The sequence below is a fragment of the Pseudophryne corroboree genome, assembly GCF_028390025.1.
Source record: "Pseudophryne corroboree isolate aPseCor3 chromosome 3 unlocalized genomic scaffold, aPseCor3.hap2 SUPER_3_unloc_26, whole genome shotgun sequence".
Lineage (NCBI taxonomy): Eukaryota > Metazoa > Chordata > Amphibia > Anura > Myobatrachidae > Pseudophryne > Pseudophryne corroboree.
Genome location: NW_026967515.1, coordinates 1,178,885 through 1,194,240, shown reverse-complemented (window position 1 = coordinate 1,194,240; position 15,356 = coordinate 1,178,885). Strand labels below are relative to the sequence as shown.

General features: G+C 45.9%; 1 protein-coding gene across 1 annotated transcript in view; it reads left to right on the top strand.

Moving 5' to 3' along the window:
• Positions 1 to 15,356, top strand: part of LOC134983834 (uncharacterized) — a 311,233-nt gene that overhangs the window by 217,977 nt on the left and 77,900 nt on the right. The window lies entirely within an intron of this gene.

Sequence of the window (15,356 nt, the reverse complement as noted above, 5' to 3'; positions counted from 1 at the left end):
CCTGTGTGAATCACCCTATGACCTTTTGTTATGATGCAGGTCCGAATTCCTTCGGCCAATGGACAATGGGATTGTAGGGACTATGAGATTGCATTGTGTGTGGGGCATAAATAGGCAGGCCGACCATATCCAACTCACTCTCTCACCAACGGTTATCTGCTGATAGCCGGGAGCTGGATATCGAGGCGCAGGCGATCATACCCTTTGTGCGTAAGTTTTCTCTCCGTAATCATTGTCTTTCTGTGAGCCAATTTCTCTCTCTCTCTCTATCTCTCTCTCTCCTCTTTTTCTCTTATATATCTCATAGTATTATAGTATTGTATTGTATTGCATTTAGGTCAGTGTAGTATTGTCTTTTTGTATTTATTGTTTAGATCTGTGGTTAGGAGGTCTCTGTTATATTGTAGTGTATCATTTGTACTGTTATCCCCTTTTACAAGTATATTAGATATAATACAGTTAATAGGCTTTGGAACCTAAACCAGTATCTGTGTATTTTCTATAGTGTTAAGTGTTCACTTGAGCGTCGGTGACGCTCAAGCAGCTTTGTAGTTAGTCAGGTTACACAAGGTTGCATTTACACCCTGTACTCACATTAAGGTATTCAGTGTATTTCATTGGTATAAGGTTTTAACATAAAGGTATAGTGTTGTGAGCGTCTGCATCACTGGTGACCTCCTCGTGGTCTCGAGCGTACGCTACGCTACAGCGAATCATTCCCCTAGACATAACCAATAACGTGTCCTGTGATCACTGGGCCGTGAGCGAACGTGACGCTTGAGCGTCTCGCCTACGGCTGAGCGATCGTTACGCAGATAGCGTACCATTACGGTACTTCTTAAGCAAACAGCGTACAGTGTTCTTAGCTTCATAAAGGGTTGTTTATACGACAAAGGAATTTAACATTGTCAAACCTTAGGATGAAATTGCTGACGCGTCCGCAGTTCAGCCCTATCTTCACGAAAGATCAAATAAGGGCTCTTGTGAGACAAAGCCGCTAACGCAGACACCCTTCTGCCTGATGCCAAGGCCAACAGCATGACCATTTTCCAAGTGAGAAACTTTAACTCCACCTCCTGTAGAGGCTCAAACCAATCAGATTTAAGGAACTGCAACACCACGTTAAGATCCCATGGTGCCGCAAGAGGCACAAATGGTAGTTGGATGAGCAGAACCCCCTTTATGAACGTCCGAACCTCAGGAAGTGAAGCCAATTGCCTCTGAAAGAAAATGGACAAGGCCGAAATCTGGACCTTGATAGATCTCAATCTTAAACCTGCATCCACACCAGCCTGTAGAAATAGGAGAAGACGCCCTAATTGAAACTCCTTGGATTCACACCAGGAGACATTTTCTTCAAATGCGATGATAATGTCTAGACATTACTCCTTTCCTGGCTTGAATAAGTGTGGGAATTACTTTATTGGGAATACCCTTTTGGGCTAGGATCTGGCACTCAACAGCCATGCCATCAAACACAACCACGGTAAGTCTTGATAAACCAATGGCCCTTGCTGAAGCAGGTCCTCTCGAAGAGGAAGAGGCCAAGGATCTTTTACCAGTAACTCCTGAAGATCGGGAATATTCTTAGCGCCGTGGAGAGCCTGAAAGGTAACATCTAGAACTGGTAGTGGCAGTCCTGAACAGCAAACCTCAGGTATGCTTGGTGTGGAGGGTAAATTGGAACATGCAAATAAGCATCCTTGATGTCCACTGACACCATAAATTCCTTCTCCTCCAAACTGGAGACCACCGCTCTCAGGGATTCCATCTTGAATTTGAATCTTCTTAAATAAAAGGTTCAGAGATTTTAGGTTTAGAATCGGTCTGACCGAGCCGTCCGGCTTTGGTACCACAAACAGGCTTGAATAAAATCCCTGTTCCTGGTGTAGTACAGGAACCAAGGAAATGACTTTGTCATGACATAATTTGTGTAATGCGTCCAGGACCTTTCCTCTGTCTTGAACAGAAACTGGTAAGGCTGATTTGAAAAATCGGCATGGGGAGCTCTTGATACTCTTACTTGTAACCTTGAGATAATATTTGTATTATCCAAGGATGCAGATCTGAGTGCACCCAGACCTGATTGAAGATCTTTAGACGCGCCCCCACCTGATCATACAGCAGGGGAGTCCCAGCATCATGCTGTGATTTTTGCAGAAGCAGCGGTTGATTTCTGCTCCTGCAAGCCTGATGGTGTGGTAGGCTTCCTACCTCTTCCTCGCCCTCTTCCTGCGGAGAAGCGGGCATTTTTGGCCTTTTTGTATCTGTTGGGCCGAAAGGACTGCATCGTATGAGAATGATACGCTTTCTTAGCGGTTGCTGCTGCAGAAGGGAGAAATGCTGATTTGCCTGAGGTAGTTGTTGAAATCATGGCATCCAGCTTGTCGCCAAAGAGGACCTCACCATTGTAGGGGAGCGCCTCAATATTTCTCTTTGATTCCGCATCTGCATTCCATTGGAGAATCCACAGTGCTCTACGAGCCAAAATTGCCATAGCTGAGGATTTGGAACCCAGCAAACCAATATCCTTCATAGCTTCTGTGAAGATACGGATTCTCAGATCACTCAGGTAAACAGTTTAGTAAAGTGGCAAATGCCCTTTATTGTAAAAATACACACACAGTACACAAAACAGTAACTATTACATGCCAGGATGGTATCCTACTTACTAAGTCCCCTTCTGTGTAGATCTCCCCCTCAGTGCACGTCCAGTAGCCTCTTGAAACCAGCAGATCCCAACAATGCTTCTAGGCCTCAGCACACTGGCAGCACTATCTTCCCAGTAGCTTTCAGAAGCCAAACACATCACTCCTCTCAGGCCAGGAACTTCCGTGCACTCTCTGTTTCAATAGCCTCTGTTATCCTCAAACCTTTGTCTGTCCTACCATAAGGCGACACCTTCTGACTCTGTATTGGGTGGGTTACATTAAAGGGGCTGACTACAGAACACTTTCAGATAGACCTACTTTAACATGTCCAGGCATGTCCTCTAGCACACAATAGATGTTAACTAAATGAACCTTAATTAATCTGATTGTGTAGCCTGGAATCCATTGTGTGGGGAAGAATGAGGGGGGTGTATGGACTGACATCTGAGACTGGCTGTATCTCCAACACCAAACAAACAGGTTATCATAGCAGTCACATGGGATGGGGACGGGGGGACGGGGACATTATTTTACAAACTATAACACAATAACCAATACATTCATATATATACATCTTCATATGCATTCTGTACAAAACATCAGGCTAGACATATTATTCCCTGATAAACACAAACACATATGACAGAGGGATAATGTTTCACAATAATATGTGATGTCCAGTTCTATTGGGAATCCAGGCAGCATGCTGTATAGGTGATAACCAAGTTCTGTCCTGTCTCTTTACACTAACGCACTGAATCCAGAAACAGGCTGGAAAAAAGTACTCCTCATGAGCCAGCTGGGGCTGCGTCCGTTACAGCTTCCACCAAGTAACCTGCAGAATCTTTTATGTGACCTAGAGTTAAGACCATTTCATCTTTATCAACTGTGTCTATATTTGCAAGAACGTTGTCTGACCATTTTTCCACAGTGTTACCGACCCATGCACAAGTAATCGTGGGTCTAAGTAACGTTCTGGTAGTCATATAAAGGGACTTTAAGGCTGTTTCTAATTTACAGTCAGCAGGTTCTTTTAACGAAGCTGACCCTGGGGCAGGTAAAATTATTTTCTTAAACAGCCTAGAAATTGAAGTGTCTACCATGGGGGGGTGATTCCCATCTGTTCCTGTCCTCTTCAGGGAAGGGATACGCTAAACGTATCCTTCTAGGAATAATAAGATTTTAAACCTACCAGAAAATCTTTTTCACGTAGTCCATAGAGGATGCTGGGGACTCCGTAAGGACCAAGGGGATAGACGGGCTCCGCAGGAGACATGGGCACTAAGAAAGACTTTAGACTATGGGTGTGCACTGGCTACTCCCTCTATGCCCCTTCTCCAGACCTCAGTTAGAGAAACTGTGCCCAGAGGAGATGGACAGTACGAGGAAAGGATTTTAGCAATCCAAGGGCAAGATTCATACCAGCACACACCAAACACACCATATAACTAGGAACACAAGAACCAGTCAACAGTATGAAACAACATAGCATCGGCACAAAACCGATGAAACCATAACATTACCCTTATGTAAGCAAAACTATATACAAGTCTCGCAGAAGTAGTCCGCACTTTGGACGGGCGCCCAGCATCCTCTACGGACTACGTGAAAAAGATTTACCGGTAGGTTTAAAATCTTATTTTCACTAACATCCTAGAGGATGCTGGGGACTCCGTAAGGACCATGGGGATTATACTAAAGCTCCCAAACGGGCGGGAGAGTGCAGATGACTCTGCAGCACCGATTGAGCAAACAAGAGGTCCTCCTCAGCCAGGGTATCAAACTTGTAGAACTTTGCAAAAAGTGTTTGAACCTGACCAAGTAGCAGCTCGGCACAGCTATAATGCCGAGACCCCTCGGGCAGCCGCCCAAGAAGAGCCCACCTTCCTAGTGGAATGGGCCTTAACCAATTTAGGCAACGGCAATCCAGCTGTAGAATGAGCCTGCTGAATGGTGTTACAAATCCAGCGGGCAATAGTCTGCTTTGAAACAGGAGCGCCAACCTTGTTGGCATCATACAGGACAAACAGTGATTCTGTTTTTCTGACTCTAGCCGTTCTGGCCACATAAATCTTCAAAGCCCTGACCACATCAAGGGACTTGAAATCTTCCAAGTCACGTGTAGCCACAGGCACCACAATAGGCTGGTTCATATGAAAGGATGATACCACCTTAGGCAGGAATTGAGGACGGGTCCACAACTCCACTCTATCGACATGGAAAACCAGATAGGGTATTTTATGAGACAAAGCCGCCAATTCTGATACTCGCCTAGCTGAAGCCAAGGCTAACAACATGACCACCTTCCAGGTGAGATATTTTAACTCCACCGATTCCAGCGGTTCAAACCAGTGCGACTTAAGAAAACTTAACACCACGTTAAGGTCCCAAGGTGTCACCAGAGGTACAAAAGGAGGCTGAATATGCAGCACTCCCTTCACAAAATTCTGTACTTCTGGGAGAGAAGCCAATTATTTTTGAAAGAAAATGGATAGGGCCGAAATCTGAACCTTAATGGAGCTTAACTTTAGGCCCAAATTCACTCCTGTCTGTAGGAAGTGCAGGAAACGGCCCAGATGGAATTCTTCCGTAGGAGCATTCCTGGCCTCACACCAAGAAACATACTTTTACCATATATGGTGATAATGTTTAGCTGTGACATCCTTCCTAGCCTTAATTAGAAAAGGAATTACATCATCCGGAATGCCTTTTTCAGCTAGGATCTGGCGTTCAACCGCCATGCCGTCAAACGCAGCCATGGTAAGTCTTGGAACAGACAGGGCCCCTGTAGTAACAGGTCCTGTCTTAGAGGAAGAGGCCACGGATCTTCTGTGAGCATTTCCTGCAGATCTGGATACCAGGCCCTTCGTGGCCAATCTGGAACAATGAGAATTGTCCGCATTCCTCTTATTATTATTATCCTCAACACCTTGGGAATGAGAAGAAGAGGAGGAAACACATAGACTGACTGGAACACCCACGGTATCACTAGGGCGTCCACAGCCACCGCCTGAGGGTCTCTTGACTTGGCGCAATACCTGTGTAGCTTTTTGTTGAGGCGGGACGCCATCATGTCTATCTGTGGCAGTCCCCACTGACTTGCAATCTGTGCGAAGACTTCCTGATGAAGTCCCCACTCTCCTGGATGCAGGTCGTGTCTGCTGAGGAAGTCTGCTTCCCAGTTGTCCACTCCTGGGATGAAGTCTGCTGACAGAGCGCTTACGTGATTTTCCGCCCAGCGAAGAATCCTGGTGGCTTCTGCCATTGCCGCTCTGCTCTTTGTCCCGCCCTGGCAGCTTACATGAGCCACTGCGGTGTTGTTGTCTGACTAGATCAGAACCGGTAGATCGCCATCGTTGTGGGCGGAGAAACGCGTCAGGTGACTAATTTTCTGTGAACCGCAAGTGGAACGCAAAGTCCGGAAGCCGGAAGCCCGAACCCGGAAGTCGCGAGACGCGACACGTGCAAACAGTCCACCATCACACAGTCTGTGGGAGTGCAAGAAAACCCGTAGATTCAGCTACGAGTCCCCCATCCCCTGCGCCCGATACCAGCATTGTGGACCAGGCAGGAGGAAACACCAGGAGGATATACGGGCTTGCACCACCCAGGAGCGCTCCTGACACAAACGGATGGGTGAAGTATCCACACACTTACATCCCTCATATGAACAGCATCCTTGATTAAGTGAAGTATCTGTTGCACGTCATTACAGACTGTTTATTTGGAGCCAAATTCTTTCAAAGATTGGTGCATGATTTTACATCCACTCAGCCGAAGGAGGCATATTAACACTCCATTGCATGAGTGCATACAGCCCACATATTAATTTGTGAACTAACAACCATTTGCTTTGGAAATAACAAAATCTTTGCCTATTTCTGTATGAGAAGCATTTCGGCTGAAAGATAATCCTTCTCCAATTGGTTTAATAATACAGGTGCTTGTAATTAAGCTTTCTAAAGGAGCTATATCTATCAAAGTGCAATCTGTGTGGAGTTTACACTTGCTTGTTCATAGAGTAATTGATTTAATTATTGTTTTATGGTAATATGAAATTTATTGGCTAAATGAATTTGCCTTACTGTCTATATAAGATTGATTTTTAATCAGTAATTTTAATAAACTAGATAAATTGTATCAAAGAAGCAGTCGGTTATTACATTGTGCGCCTTCACTCATATTTTCTTTAGGTATACATTAGATGTTAAGTGGATTTCCAGGTCCATTTTGTGAAGGCAGCCTATTTTGGGTTGTTCTCTATGCTAAGAGGCTATAGTTGGGAAATACTTAGCGCCAGACACACATATTCTTTTCTCGTGTTGACCTTCTAGAAGATGAGCACTTTGCAGCCACCACAGTAGAGATACCCTGGTCCTGGGTGACAGCGAGATCAACTGACGCATCTGTAGATGCGACCTTGACCACTTGTCTAGTAGGTCCCATTGGAAGGTTCTTGCATGGAACCTGCCGAAGGGAATGGCCTCGTAAGACGCCACCATCTTCCCTAGGACCCGAGTGCAGTGATGAACTGACACCTGTTTCGGCTTTAAGAGATTCCTGACCAGAGTCATAAGTTCCTGGGCCTTTTCTGTCGGAAGATAGACCTTTTTCTGGTCTGTATCCAGAATCATACCCAAGAAGGGTAGACGAGTCGTAGGAACTAACTGCGACTTCGGGAGATTGAGAATCCAGCCGTGTTGCTGTAACATCTTCAGTGAAAGCGAAACGCTGTTCAACAACTGTTCTTGTGATCTTGCTTTTATGAGGAGATCGTCCAAGTACGGGATAATTGTGACACCTTGCTTCCGCAGGAGCACCATCATTTCTGCCATTACCTTGGTGAAAATCCTTCGGGCCGTGGAAAACCCAAACGGCAACGTCTGAAATTGGAAATGACAATCCTGTACCGCAAATCTTAGGAATGCCTGATGAGGCGGATATATGGGGACATGAAGGTATGCATCCTTTATGTCCATGGATACCATAAAATTTCCTCCTTCCAGGCTGGCGATGACCGCTCTGAGCGATTACATCTTGAATTTGAACCTTTGCAGGTATAGGTTCAGGGATTTTAAATTTAAAATGGGTCTGACCTAGCTGTCCGGCTTCGGGACTACAAACAGGGTTGAGTAATAACCTTTCCCTTGTTGGAGTAGTGGAACCTTGACCACCACCTGTTGAAGACACAATTTTTGAATTGTATTTAAGACTATCTCCCTTTCCGGGAGGGAAGATGGTAAAGTCGATTTGAAAAAACGGAGAGGAGGCATCTCTTCGAATTCCAGCTTGTAACCCTGGGAAACAATTTCTATTGCCCAGGGATCCACCTGTGTGTGAACCCAGATGTGGCTGAAAAGATGAAGACGTGGGGCACTGGGGCGGATTCCCGTAGTGGAGCCCCAGCGTCATGCAGTGGATTTAGTAGAGGCCGGGGAGGACTTCTGTTCCTGGGAACTAGCTGTGGTTGGCAGCTTTTTCCCTCTGCCCTTACCTCTGGCAAGAAAGGACGCACCTCGTACTCTCTTGTTTCTCGTGGCCGAAAGGACTGCATCTGATAATGTGGTGCTTTCTTAGGCTGTGAAGGAATAAAAGGCAAGAAATTTGATTTACCCGCCGTAGCTGTGGAGACCAGGTCCGAGAGACCCTCCCCAAATAATTCCTCACCCTTGTAGGGTAAAACCTCCATGTGCCACTTTGAGTCGGTATCACCAGTCCATTGCCGGGTCCACAGGACACGTCTAGCAGAGATCGACATAGTGTTGACTCTAGAACCCAGTAGGCCAATGTCCCTTTGAGCATCTCTCATATATAAGACAGCATCTTTAATATGTCCTAGGGTCAATACAACTGTATCCCTATCTAGGGTATCAATACACGTTGACAAGGTATCAGTCCAAGCTGACGCTATCGCCGGTCTGAGTAAGGTACCAGAATGTATGTAAATGGACTTTAAAGTAGCCTCCAGCTTGCGTTCAGCAGGATCCCTGAGGGTAGCCATATCCTGGGATGGCAGCGCTATCTTTTTGGATAAGCGCGTCAATGCTTTGTCTACGCGTGGGGAAGATTCCCACCGTATCCTGTCCTTAGCTGGGAAAGGATGTGCCATAAGAATCCTCTTGGGAATCTGTAGTTTTTTGTCTGGAGACTCGCAAGCCTTTTCAAATAACTCGTTCAGCTCGACAGAAGGGGGAAAGGTAACCTCAGGCTTCTTTCCCTTATACATAAGTACCCTCGTGTCTGGGACAGGGGGATCCTCTGTAATATGCAAAACATCTTTTACGGCAATGATCATATATTGAATACTTTTAGCCAATTTTGGCTGTAACTTTGCATCATCATAATCGACACTAGAATCAGAGTCCGTGTCGGTGTTTGTGTCAACTAGTTGTAATAGTGGGCGCTTCTGAGACCCCGAAGATCCCTGTGACATAGGGGTAGGATGGGGTTGATACCCTGCATGCACCCTTGCCTCAGTTTTGTCAAACCTTTTGTGCAATAAATTTACACTAGCGCTTAAAACATTCCAGGTGTTGGCGTTGTCGATGGAGACACCACAATCATTTGCTCCAGGCTGTGGCTGGAGCATGGGGAGAAGGTAAGGCATGGGTTCTGCTTAGAGGGGGAACACGGACACAGCCGCACTGTTTTGGAGGACACTACCAGTCACTGACGCAGCTGTCACCTAGGGTGCACCAGCGCTAGGCCTTAGGGATCATAGGCTCCTGAGGTAGTATGGGATTGATGTCACCAGTGGGGAGTCAGATGCTCCCCTGTTCACCCCTCCCCCCGGTTCATGACCAGTTTCATCCGAGTCTCCCGCCATGAACCATTTTCCCGCTTTCGCCTGAGACGCTGTGTATCTAAAAAGACCCAGTCGTAACATAGGCGTCTGTGTTCACTGTAGGTTCACGGGGCGAGTGTTTACACTATTAGCGTCTGGATCCACTCAGCGTTCACTAATGTATTGATCAGTCCTGGAAGCGGGGTGAGTCTCCCTGTATCCCACTCTACTGAGCCGGGTAATACAGCACTAAGTCTCTATCTACCTTTTGAGTATGAATAGTTGGATAAGTGCCGGATGCATATGAGTCTAATAATTATTACTGTTGTTTCTTTTGCTATGCGTCTGAATACGGTTAAACTCCTATATAAGGTAATAGTTACATAGTTACATAATTAGTGAGATTGAAAAGAGGCAAAATGCCCATCGGGTTCAACCTGTATTCTGTGATCAGCTGATCATATTATAATGTACCTGCTGATGTAATGCTTAGTACCAATTGACAACAATGATTCTTACCACTCTCAGATTAATGTCACTGTGGTAAATGCTATAACCCTGGATACTCTTTCCAGTTAGAAATTTGTCTAATCGGTTTTTAAATACATTTACAGAGTCTGCCATTACTATCTTCTCCGGCAGGAAGTTCCACATTTTTATTGCCCTTACCGTGAAGAACCCTTTCCTACTTTGTATACGGAATTTTCTCTCCTCTAGCCTCAGCAAGTGCCCACGTGTCCTATACAGGGTTATTTTACTACACAAATCCGCTGCTAGCTCCTTGTGCTGACCCTTTACATATTTGTAGATATTAATGTCTCCTCTAAGTTGCCGCTTTTCTAGTGATACCTGATGATACCTAGTTTTACCATCAAGGAAGTTGATAGTAGCTGTGACGATACAGAGTTCCAAATCACTCAGGCAAAGTGGTAGATGAAAAAACAACGGTGGTTTATTGAACAGAATGGGCTATAAACAGCTCAGCACACCTCTGTAATCCAATTCCACATGACAATTCCCACCACAAACTCCTGACAGAACATCACTTCTTAGTCAGAGAGCATAGAATCTCACCTTTCAACTCTCTGGTTAGCTCTACCAGTAGCTTCATATAGCAGGGGTGTGTGTGACATATTTGTCTAAGGATCTTACAGCATTGAAATACAATACATATTCTAATCAACGTGATTACATCAGCCAGAGAGCCACCATGTCTGGTCAGCTCACTGTTGGACAATAGGGAGTAAACAAAAAGGGACAATGGTACCTTATATGACTCACCGTTTAAGTGTCCACTGTGGTGGTAGTAAACAATAGAAAACCAGGTCTAACATGAATACATTATCTAAAGTTGTAACAGATAACGTAACACAATTGCATATATTAATATTAAGGTTGATTTAAACACAATGGCCCTCATTCCGAGTTGTTCGCTCTGTAAATTTCATCGCATCGCAGCGATTTTCCGCTTAGTGCGCATGTGCAATGTCCGCACTGCGACAAGTAAATTTGCTATGAAGTTAGGATTTTTACTCACGGCCCTTTCTTCGCTCCGGCGATCGTAGTGTGATTGACAGGAAATGGGTGTTACTGGGCGGAAACGGGCCGTTTTATGGGCGTGTGGGTAAAAACGCTACCGTTTCCGGAAAAAACGCAGGAGTGGCCGGAGAAACGGGGGAGTGTCTGGGCGAACGCTGGGTGTGTTTGTGACGTCAAACCAGGAACGACAAGCACTGAACTGATCGCACAGGCAGAGTAAGTCTGAAGCTACTCTAAAACTGCTAAGAAGTTTGTAATCGCAATAATGCGAATACATTGTTCGCAATTTTAAGATGCTAAGATTCACTCCCAGTAGGCGGCGGCTTAGCGTGAGCAACTCTGCTATAATTGCCTTGCGAGCGAACAACTCGGAATGACCTCCAATATTGGGTGAGCAGTAATGGACATGTTATAGAGAATGAGGAAATAGATGAATTTAGGGGGTAATTCTGAGTTGATCGCAGCAGGATCTTTGTTAGCAGTTGAGCAAAACTATGGCCCTCATTCCGAGTTGATCGCTCGCAAGGCGATTATAGCAAAGTTACACACGCTAAGCCGCCGCCTACTGGGAGTGTATCTTAGCATCTTAAAATTGCGACCGATGTATATGCAATATTGCGATCACAAACCTCGTAGCAGATTTAGAGTAGCTCCACACTTACTCTGCCTGTGCGATCAGTTCAGTGCTTGTCGTTCCTGGTTTGACGTCACAAACACACCCAGCGTTCGCCCAGACACTCCCCCGTTTCTCCGGCCACTCCTGCGTTTTTTCCGGAAACGGTAGCGTTTTCAGCCACACGCCCCTAAAACGCTGTGTTTCCGCCCAGTAACACCCATTTCCTGTCAATCACACTACGTTCGCCGGAGCGAAGAAAAAGCCGTGAGTAAAAATACTTTCTCCATAGTAAAGTTACTTGGCGCAGTCGCAGTGCGAACATTGCGCATGCGTACTAAGCGAAATTTCACTGCGATGCGATGAAAAAGAACGAGCGTACAACTCGGAATGAGGGCCCATGTGCACTGCAGGGGAGGCAGATATAACATGTGCAGAGAGAGATAGATTTGGGTGGGGTGAGTTCAATCTGCAATCTAAATTGCAGTGTAAACATAAAGCAGCCAATATTTACCCTGCACAGAAACAAAATAACCCACCAAAATCTAACTCTCTCTACAAATGGAATATCTGCCTTCCCTGCAGTGCACATGGTTTTGCCCAACTGCTAAAAAGTTTCCTGCTGCAATCAACTTGGAATTACCCCCTTAATGTATAAGGATATGGGAATAAAAAGTACATATTTGACATGAGAAATGAGGCATAGCTATATTGTCACAGACCTCTCATTTCCTCACAGTAGCCATGGGCCAGATGTTATTTCCCATCAGTTACAGACTTCTGTCGCTGCACCGAGATGCTAGTCTGTCAGCCAGTAGCCCTGCACCGCTCCGGCTCTTACATATACTGTGCTGTTCCAGCTGGGAATGGGATGCCCCATCCACCTCACTGATGTGACAGGCTCAGCTGTCAGTCATGAAGCCCCACTGCGCCCACTCTCTCTGTACTCATACATACATGCCTTTCTGGGAGTGTCTCATCCTGGTTGTCAGTGAGACAGTGTCTCTGGCATGTCACAATCCGGGTATCTGGACGCCATTACTTACCATTCAGATGTCTCCTGAGGCTGGCTCAGTGTTCCAGGGCCGGATCTCGCCTGCGTTGCTGATGTCCATACTGTACATCTCCCTCCTGTCACTCTAAAGCGCTGTCACAAGCGGCTTCATGTTAAGTCTTAGAATGGCGTCTCCAGCCCTCCGTGACCTCTGCCGCCGTTCCTGTGTTTCCAGTATACAGATTCATCAGTGTGGCGTCTCATGCCTGCCGCGGCCTCCGCTGTCATCCATGTGGTTCCAGTATGCAAGTTGTCAGTGTGGCGTCTCCTGCCCTCCGCGGCCTGCGCCGCCATTACTGCTGAATCTCCACATGGTTTCTCAAACTAGCTTTCCCTCCAAGTGCTAACATGGGCGCAGCCATGTTGGTTTCTATCATATGCCTCAGTTTCCACCAATCCGCTGCTCTACTGGAATCTGCATAATTGTTCAGCCAATGCCTGCCTTGCTGCAGGTATAAATATCCTGTGCCTGAACCAGGAAATCGTCAGTGCTTTAGTTGTCAAACCTTGTTTCCAGTCTCTCTCTCCTGTGGTTGTTTTTCCAGGTTTCCAGCTCCTGTCTCCAGCCTCCACTAAGAGACCCGCACCAGCCTACCACCTGCGGTGCAGCCTGACTCTACAGTCCTCCGTGACTACTCCAGTTTCCAGCTACAGATCCATCTGCTTCCCGCAGAGATCAGCTTCTCTTAAAGTGCCGGTGCTTTTCCTGCAGATTTCCACAAACCACCGGTACCAGTATTTCATCGCTCCCAAGCTTCATACGATCATTTGGCTGGTACCATCCAGCATCCACTCCGTGTTAACACCTGACTGGTTCCAACCAGTACCCACAGCAGCTACTTCATCAACAGCGGACCAGCTTTCCAAGGAACATCAGCTGGTGTGTTCCTGGGCTATTCTCACTACTACAGTCGGGCCTGGTAAGGACTTTCCATCTCAAGGACAATAAGAACAGTACCTAATTCTACCAGAGCCCTGTGGCCATTGCCAACCCGTAGTACCCAGGAACTGTGATATACTTACTGTTGATTATAGTATTTATTTTACCACTGCTGTGACACATGGAGCTTGTTTAATAAATGATTATTGACTTTACTTTGGTTGTCGTGGTCACGCCTTCGGGCAATCTTCCTACGTGTAACTTACATGTCCAGGGGTCTGATTCAACCTCCCAGGTTCCACTACGTCTCAGCCCCTACAACTGAGGCTTCCTCCCGTCAGCTCAGGCCCTCAGTTGTGACATGGCACAGCTGTGTAATCATGATGTGAGTGTGTATGCTTAGTGAGTACTGCAGTGTAGCAGTGTGGTGGGGAGAAGGGGGTTGCTACACCAATGAGTCAAGGAATGGAGTAGTTGGATGGGACTCACACAGCAGGTGGTGAAAAGCTTAAAAAGGAGTTGGTGGATGGGGAAGGATCTGGTAGGTTCAGAAGGGATTAGTGAGGGTAAGGACTCTCAAGGAAAATTGGAGTGGGATCCCACAGGTACCAAACTGGGTAAAGAGCAGCTCTTAGGAAGGAAATAGGTAAGACAGACCCTGTGTTTGACCCTTCTTTACCTCATGCAGGGTCGAGCTTTGGACTCTCCAGTTCCTCAGGGGGCTGTGGATCCTTGTTGCCCACTACCTGGCAGTTCTGTGGTCATCTGAGGCCATGAACCTCCCAGATGCCAGGCCTCCAGATAAACATGAAATGGTCATGGAGATGGTCCTGGGCTCTGTGGAGTAGGTGGAAAAAGCAAAGGAAAGTTGTGACCCTTCTGAAGGGGCAATGGTGGACATTGTGATTGGTGAAGGGAAGGTTTTGTGGGAAAAGAGGGAGTTATGCCATATATCTCAGCAGCATGGGTCCTCAGCCTATATGATGTGCCACCATTAATGTGGATTCTGTCTTGTCCGACCAAGCTTGATTTACGGGGTTTGTAATTTTTTTAAGCAGGATAAAGGCTGAGTTTTTTATTTCTGCAGTGTCCACCGTGCCATCACTTACCTGTATGCTTACACGAAACAGAATGATGGAAAATTTTCACGGTTCTTTACATCTTCTGGGGTCCACTCCGAGATTAGACATTATGGCGTAATTACTCAGACGGGAATATAAAACAGAATAAAAAATAAAAGCTTTAATGTAATAATTAGATGCAAACAAAAGCTTTTATTATGAAACACAGGGGAGTATCCGCACCATATAGATGTAACATACAACAAACCACAGCAGATGGAACCCGGGTGACTTTAATACACATGATAATGTACAGGGTATATATGGACAGGATCTTGTATAAGAAAACACTCGGCACTCCTGATCAAGATGAGTGTCAGCAACAAGTTAGGCAAACTAGAAGTGAAAACACGTTCCAATGGCCGCCATATTGTCGTGCAGCAATACAGATTGTGCAAACTGGTATTAGACATTCACATTTACATAAAGCACAAGATACAAAATAAACAGCAGAAAAAAGACCTAAGCATTTGGGATGTATTATTTAGGAAGTAAATAGAGGTACATTAATGAAAAGCGTGAGTAACAGTCATCAGTCTGTTTGTGAAGGTCTCTAGAGTGGAGGCCTCTTGGACTGTGCAAGGCAGTGAGTTCCATGGTCAGGGCTGCAAAACTAAACGTTCAACCCATAAATGAATGACAGGAGATTCTTGGTACTGCTGGTAACAGTCCATCTGTAGAAGCAAGCAGGGCAGTAAGGAGGCAGAAGCTGTT